We start from the raw sequence: 6,500 nt of genomic DNA on the forward strand, positions 1-6,500 counted from the left end.
CTCTCTCTCTCTCTCTCTCTCTCTCTCTCTCTCTCTCTCTCTCTCTCTCTCTCCCTCTCTCCCTCCCTCTCTCTCTCCCCACACACACCTTGGGTGGGCTCCTTGCAATGTAATCTGTTCTGTCATTTTCCAGAAACATTTTTAAATATAAAGACCAGAAATTTCTATATTTAATGAAGCTTTTAGATGAAAAAAAAAACAAGACCCTAAGTTCCCTGTGGATCCAGGTGAGGACAATGTTCTCTCCTTTTGGAGATCAGCATATTTTTTTCATTACTTCAAATAAATTATTATAAGGACCTAGGTTAGAGTTCTTCATGCAGTCCTTTGGGAGGTAGAGCAGTGATACACTGGGATAGGGTCACATTTTCTTCTTCATTGACAGGGACTAAAGGCAGAGAAGGTCACCACCATGTCTCATTTAAGGGATATTAGAAGCACCTCCCTGAAGTTGTTCACCCACTGGTCCCAGTGACTGAATGTTAAAATTCATGTTGCTATAGGGAAGCTAAATTTCCCTTCAGCACCTGGGTTTAGATTGGGTTAGTAGATGACCTAGCTGTCCCAATGGAAGGAGGTAGGCAGAGCTCATAAAAGACCTCATAATGAGAAAGGATGAGACCTTTTCTGTAGGAAGTAAAAACTGAGAGTAAAGGCCAAGATAGGCTCAGGCAACCAAAGAACAGAATACTAAAGCATTCTTATGGGGTTTGTATAGGAAATGATCAGAAATGTCACTATTTTGCAAAGGGCATTTTTCTCATCCTTATTCAGCCCTCTTCTGAACATTATCCAAATATTAGAGTAGAGAATTATTTTCTCTTTCTAATAAAATATGATACAAAATTCTGCTTTTTAGGCTTACAATTCTTTTCCATCTGTAGTACATTATCTCCCTGGATCTCATCACAAAGTCATTAAAATTATTCATTCACTCCATGAATTTATTTTGGAAGAAGTGAAGGAACACGAACAGACACTGGACCCCAATAATCCTCGGGACTTCATTGACTATTTCCTGATGAAAATGGAGCAGGTACAGTGTGGGCAGTAGGTCTGAATCTCAGTTCTTTTACATGAAATGTCTTGTCTATTAGAGTCTGACACTCACATTCAGAAACCTAGAACAGTAAAAAATCAAATATTAATTGTAGAAGAGCACTATATGGGGCAGACAGAAGAATTAGAAGATAGCGTTCTAGCTCTAATGGAATTCCTAACCCAATAGAAAGAAGGAGGCAAATGTAAGGGAAGACAGTGATTATAAGGAATGTGTAAGGAAAGACAAAATGGATTATAAATTGAGGATTTCAGTGATGAAGTAATTTGGAATTACCAAGAAATATAATATTTGGGGAGGGATAACATAAAGCTTCCTTCTGGAAGAGTTAGGTTTTGATCTGGGTTCTGAAGGAGGTCCTAGAGCTAAGCATTGAGGAGTGGGCAGGACCTTTCAGGACCTTTCAAAGACTCTAGTCTGAGCAATCCAATTGGAATGGAGTGGCTACTGTCCTAGGTACTTATTGGGAGGATGGAGGGTTTTATCATCAAGATGTTGGAGTTAGAAGCTCCTCACTTTCCAGACAACAAAGATCAAAACCAAAGACAAGAAAAATCCATGAAAAGTTCAAACAAACAAAACCCCAACCAATTAAGAAACAAAACAAGAATAAAGCAACACACTGATATAATTCACATGGAGTAAATTAAGCTGTGAAAGTACCAGAAACATGGCAGAAAGTAAAAGATATGCTGATGGAAATTCTGAAATGGATCAATGACCCAAGTAAAGGAATGAAATATACTCTGAGGTTAACACCAATGATTTTCTTCCAAGACCAACCAGAAAACACATTAATTCAAAAACATTTAATTTAACAATAAAGGAAAATCCTTCCTTCCTCAGCCTATGCACATAAAAGTCTATTCTCTCACAGATTCCCTCCCCACTGGTGGTAAGGGAATGTGGGAGAGGGCAAATATGTGGACCAGAGCAAGAGATTTTTAGAGCAATTCCATACAGTAGTCTCTTATAATGTTTTCTTTTTAGTTTGTGAGAATCTTAAAAATGCCATGTGCTTTTCCCCCCTCATCACCCACTGTGGGAGGAGGCCTCCATTGACTTGAACTTAAGTCCTCTAGCACCTGCCTGGTATTCCTATGTTTTTACCTTTCTTATCTTTAGTCCATAGGATATTTGTTATACATTTTTTTTTTGACCTCAGTGATGACTTTTCCTCAGTTTCAACAAATAGGTCATGGTTAAGGGCAAAGCATTTAGCGCCTCAATTTCTTCCTTATTAAAATGACAATAATAATGCACTACCTCTATCACAGAATTTTGATGAGGATAAAATGGAAAAATATACATGGACCCCAATTTTATAAATTATTTACATATATACATATACATACACATATATGTTGATAATTGTTTTCTTCCTCATTTGCTAAACTAATAAACCCTGTTTGTCTCACTAAACTCAGATAAAGTAAAATTATGTATTAGCTTAGTAAATCAGGAGGAAAATACAATAGTTTACATTTATATAGTGCTTATATATTTTTGTTTAGTTATTTCAGTCATATCTGACCCTTCATGACTCTGTTTTGGGTTTACTTGACAAAGATACTGGAATGGTTTTCGATTTCCTTCGTCAGCTCATTTTACAGATGAAGAAACAGAGGCAACCAGGCTTACGTGACTGGTTCAGGGTCACACAGCCAGTAAATGTCTGAGGTCAGATTTGAATATAGGAAGATGAGTCTTCCTGACTCTTGGCCTCAATCCACTGTGACCTCTAGCTGCTTCTGTATACCCACAGATATTATTGATATATTCTATGTAGGTATAGATTTCTTTAAAGATAGCATGATACAATACAGGTTTGTCAAACATGAATAGAAATGTTTTCCAGTGTTCTCATATTGACTTAGAAAACACACAAATAAACATTATTGCTGTTGTATCCTATCTTTATTTATTTTGCTAATCATTTCCCAATTGCATTTTAATCTGGTTTGGGCCTCACACAGTTTTGCTGGTTGCTTGTGGCCTGAGGGCTGAGAGTTTGATGCCCCTGATGTAGTAGAGAAAGAGCTGGCCTCAGAGTCAGCCAAAACTGAGTTCAAGTCCTTTCTCTGACACAAAATATCTATGTGATCCTGGGCAAGTCACATAACCTGATAGTGCCCTAGGGCTAGGCAATTCTCTTGAGATTAAGCTTTTCAGAGAAAGTGAGGACTTGAATTGGCAGAAGGAATTTTTTACCAGGTAATTCTTTGTGCTAATGAAATAGTAGGTCTCTCTTTCTCTTCCTCTTTCCCTCTCTCCTCTCTCCCTCTCAATATTCCTCTCCCTCTCAATATTCCTCTCCCTCTCAATTTCTCTCTCTCTCTCTCTCTCTCTCTCTCTCTCTCTCTCTTCAACGCTCTCTAAATAACCTTTCAGGTCCCCTTTTCTCTCTCCCTCTCCCCCCTCCCTCTTCTCCCCCCTCCCCCTTCCCTCCTCCCTTCCCCCCTCTCCCCCCCCCCCCCCCCTCCTCCCCCCTCTCCCTCCTTTCCCTTCCCCCCCCCCCTTCTTCCCCCCCCCCCCATATGTACTATCTACTATGACCAAATTACCTTGACAATTGCCAGGTTCTTCTACTTAGGATTATGTTGCTTGAATTTAATTTATCAATAGGATCGTATATTTAGACCTGAAAGGTTTTTTGGAGATCGTTGAATCCAATCCCCTCATTTTACAGATGAGGAAACTGAATCATAAAAAGATTAAATTACTTGCCCAATATCAAGATTAAACCTGGGGGTTGGGGTGGGAGCAGCTAGGTGGCACAATATATAGAGAACTGACCCTGAAGTTAGGAGGACCTGAGTTCAAATCTGTCCTCAGACACTTACTGGGTCTGTGACCCTAGGCAAGCCACTTAACCTTGTTAATTTTTTTAAAAATCAGAACTGGGATTCCAACTAAGTCATTTACCTCCAAATCCATCACACTTTCCATTGTGCCGTGCTGCCTTCCTTCCTTTTCAATTAATCCTCCTAAATTCTTCCTAGAAACAGCAAGAACCCCAGTCTGAATTTACCATTGAAAACCTTGTCTGTACTGCGAGTGATCTATTTGCTGCAGGAACAGAGACAACAAGCACCACCCTGAGATATGGGCTCCTGCTTCTCCTGAAACACCCTGAGATAACAGGTAAGATAGCAGGCTAATAAGACACATGTATAATTAATTAGCATGATTAACCAATTCATGGGGTTATTGAGACTTTCCTTGGAAACTTTTCTTTTGTTATTTTCATATATTTAAGTCATTACCCATTCAAATTTACTCATTCTTCCTCCTCTACTACTAGCTACTTCCTGCTTAGTTAAGTGATATGTAATTGTGAGTTGTTATTAGAGACAGGCATAGAGACAGTGATAGGGGCAGAGGGTTAAAGCCCAGTGGTAGAACTGGGGGGAACTGAATGATTGAGAGGCACTAGTTTTGATGGCTCAGTGATCATAGGAGAGGTTGGTGCATCTGGATTCCTGTCACTCATAGAGCTGTGCAAGGTAGTACCTTGGGTCTATGGTTAGTCACACTGAGTTCTGCAAGAGGTCCAGACTGAGACCCCTCCTCATTTCCTTAGCCAGGTGCTGCTTGGCTTATATATATATATATATATATATATATATATATATATATATATATTTACTTTATTTTTCATTTTCAACGTTTCCTTGCATAAGTTTTAAATTTTTTCCCTCTCCCTGCTCCCTCCTTCCACAAGATAAGCTGCAATCTGATTCAGCCTTTACATATACATTCCTATTAAAAATATTTTCACATTAGTCATATTGTATAGAAGAGTTATAACAAATGGGAGAAACCATGAGAAAGAAAAAACAAAACAAAACAACAAGAAAGAGAAAATAGTCTGCTTTGCTTTGCATTGAGACTCCACAATTCTTTTTGTGGATGTGAATATCATTTTCCATCATGAGTCCTTTGGAATTGTTTTAGAAAGGGCAAGTCTATCAAAATCAGTTTTCACACTCTGTGACTGTTACTCTGTACAATGTTACCTTGCTTCTGCTCACTTCACTCAGCATCAGTTCTTAGAAATCTTTTCAGTTTTCTCTAAAGTCTGCCTGCTCATCACTTCTTATACTATGATAATATTCCATTACATTCATATACCACAATTTATTTAGTCATTCCCAAATTGATATACGTTCCCTCAATTTCCAGATCTTGGCCACCACAAAGAAAGCTGCTATAAATATTTTTGTATGTGTGGGTCCTTTTCTTATTTTTGTGATCTCTTTGGGATATAATTCTAGAAGCAATATTGCTGGGTCAAAGGGTATTCACATTTTTATAGTCCTTTGGGCATAGTTCCAAATTGCTCTACAGAATGGTTGGATTAGCTTACAGCTCCACCAACAATGAATTAGTGTTCCGATTTTCCCACATCTTCTACAACATTTATCATTTTCCTGTCTTATCATGTTAGCCAATCTGATAGGTGTGATATGGTACCTCTGAGTTGTTTTGATTTGCATCTCTCTAATCAATAATGATTTAAAGCATTTTTCATATGATTATAGATAGCTTTAATTTCTTCCTCTAAAAACTGCCTGTTCATATACTTTGTCCATTTATCAATTGGGGAATGACTTGTAAATTTGACTCAGTCTCCTATATGTTTTAGAAATGAGACCTCTATAAGAGACACTAGTTGTAAAAATTCATTTCCAGTTTTCTGCTTCCCTACTAATCTTGGTTGCATTGACTTTGTACAAAAAACCTTTTCAATTTAATGTTATCAGAATTACCCATTTTTCATTTCATAATGTTCTCTGTCTTTTGTTTGGTCATAAATTCCTCCATTTTCCATAACTTTGATGGATAAACTATTGCTTGCTCCCCAATTCATTTATACTATCAGCTTATATATTTAAATATTGTACCCATTTGTACTTCATTTTGGTATATGGTGTCAGATATTTATCTATGCTCAGTTTCTGCCATAATATTTTCCAGTTTTCCCAGCAGTTTTTCTCAGATATTGAGTTCTTATCCCAGAAACTGGAGTCTTTCGGTTTGTCAAATTCCTATACTCATTGACTACTGTGTATTGTGTACATAACATATTCCACTAATCTCCCCCTCTATTTCTTAGCCAGTACCAAGTGGTTTTGATGATTGCTACTTTATAATACAATTTAAGATCTGATATGGCTAGACCACATTCCCCAGCATTTCTTTTCATTAATTCCCTTGATGTTCTGGACCTTTTGTTCTTTCAGATAAATTTTGATATTATTTTTTTAAGCTCTATAAAATAATTTTATGATTAGCTTGTATTTTTAAGGAAAACTTGAACCATTCTGAGGTCATGGGACACAGGTACCTCAACAGATTTTCCACTAGTTTGAGACTAAAATAGAATTTTCATCTATCTATCTATCTATCTATCTATCTATCTATCTATCTATCTATC

The 6,500-nt window shown here is 37.4% G+C and overlaps 1 pseudogene; it reads left to right on the plus strand.

Moving 5' to 3' along the window:
* Nucleotides 1-6,500, plus strand: part of LOC138168378 (cytochrome P450 2C19-like) — a 29,050-nt pseudogene that overhangs the window by 8,079 nt on the left and 14,471 nt on the right.

This window comes from Petaurus breviceps, unplaced genomic scaffold, assembly GCF_028583685.1.
Source record: "Petaurus breviceps papuanus isolate PSGF00001 unplaced genomic scaffold, PetGlider_PUasm1.0 37, whole genome shotgun sequence".
Classification (NCBI taxonomy): Eukaryota; Metazoa; Chordata; class Mammalia; order Diprotodontia; family Petauridae; genus Petaurus; species Petaurus breviceps.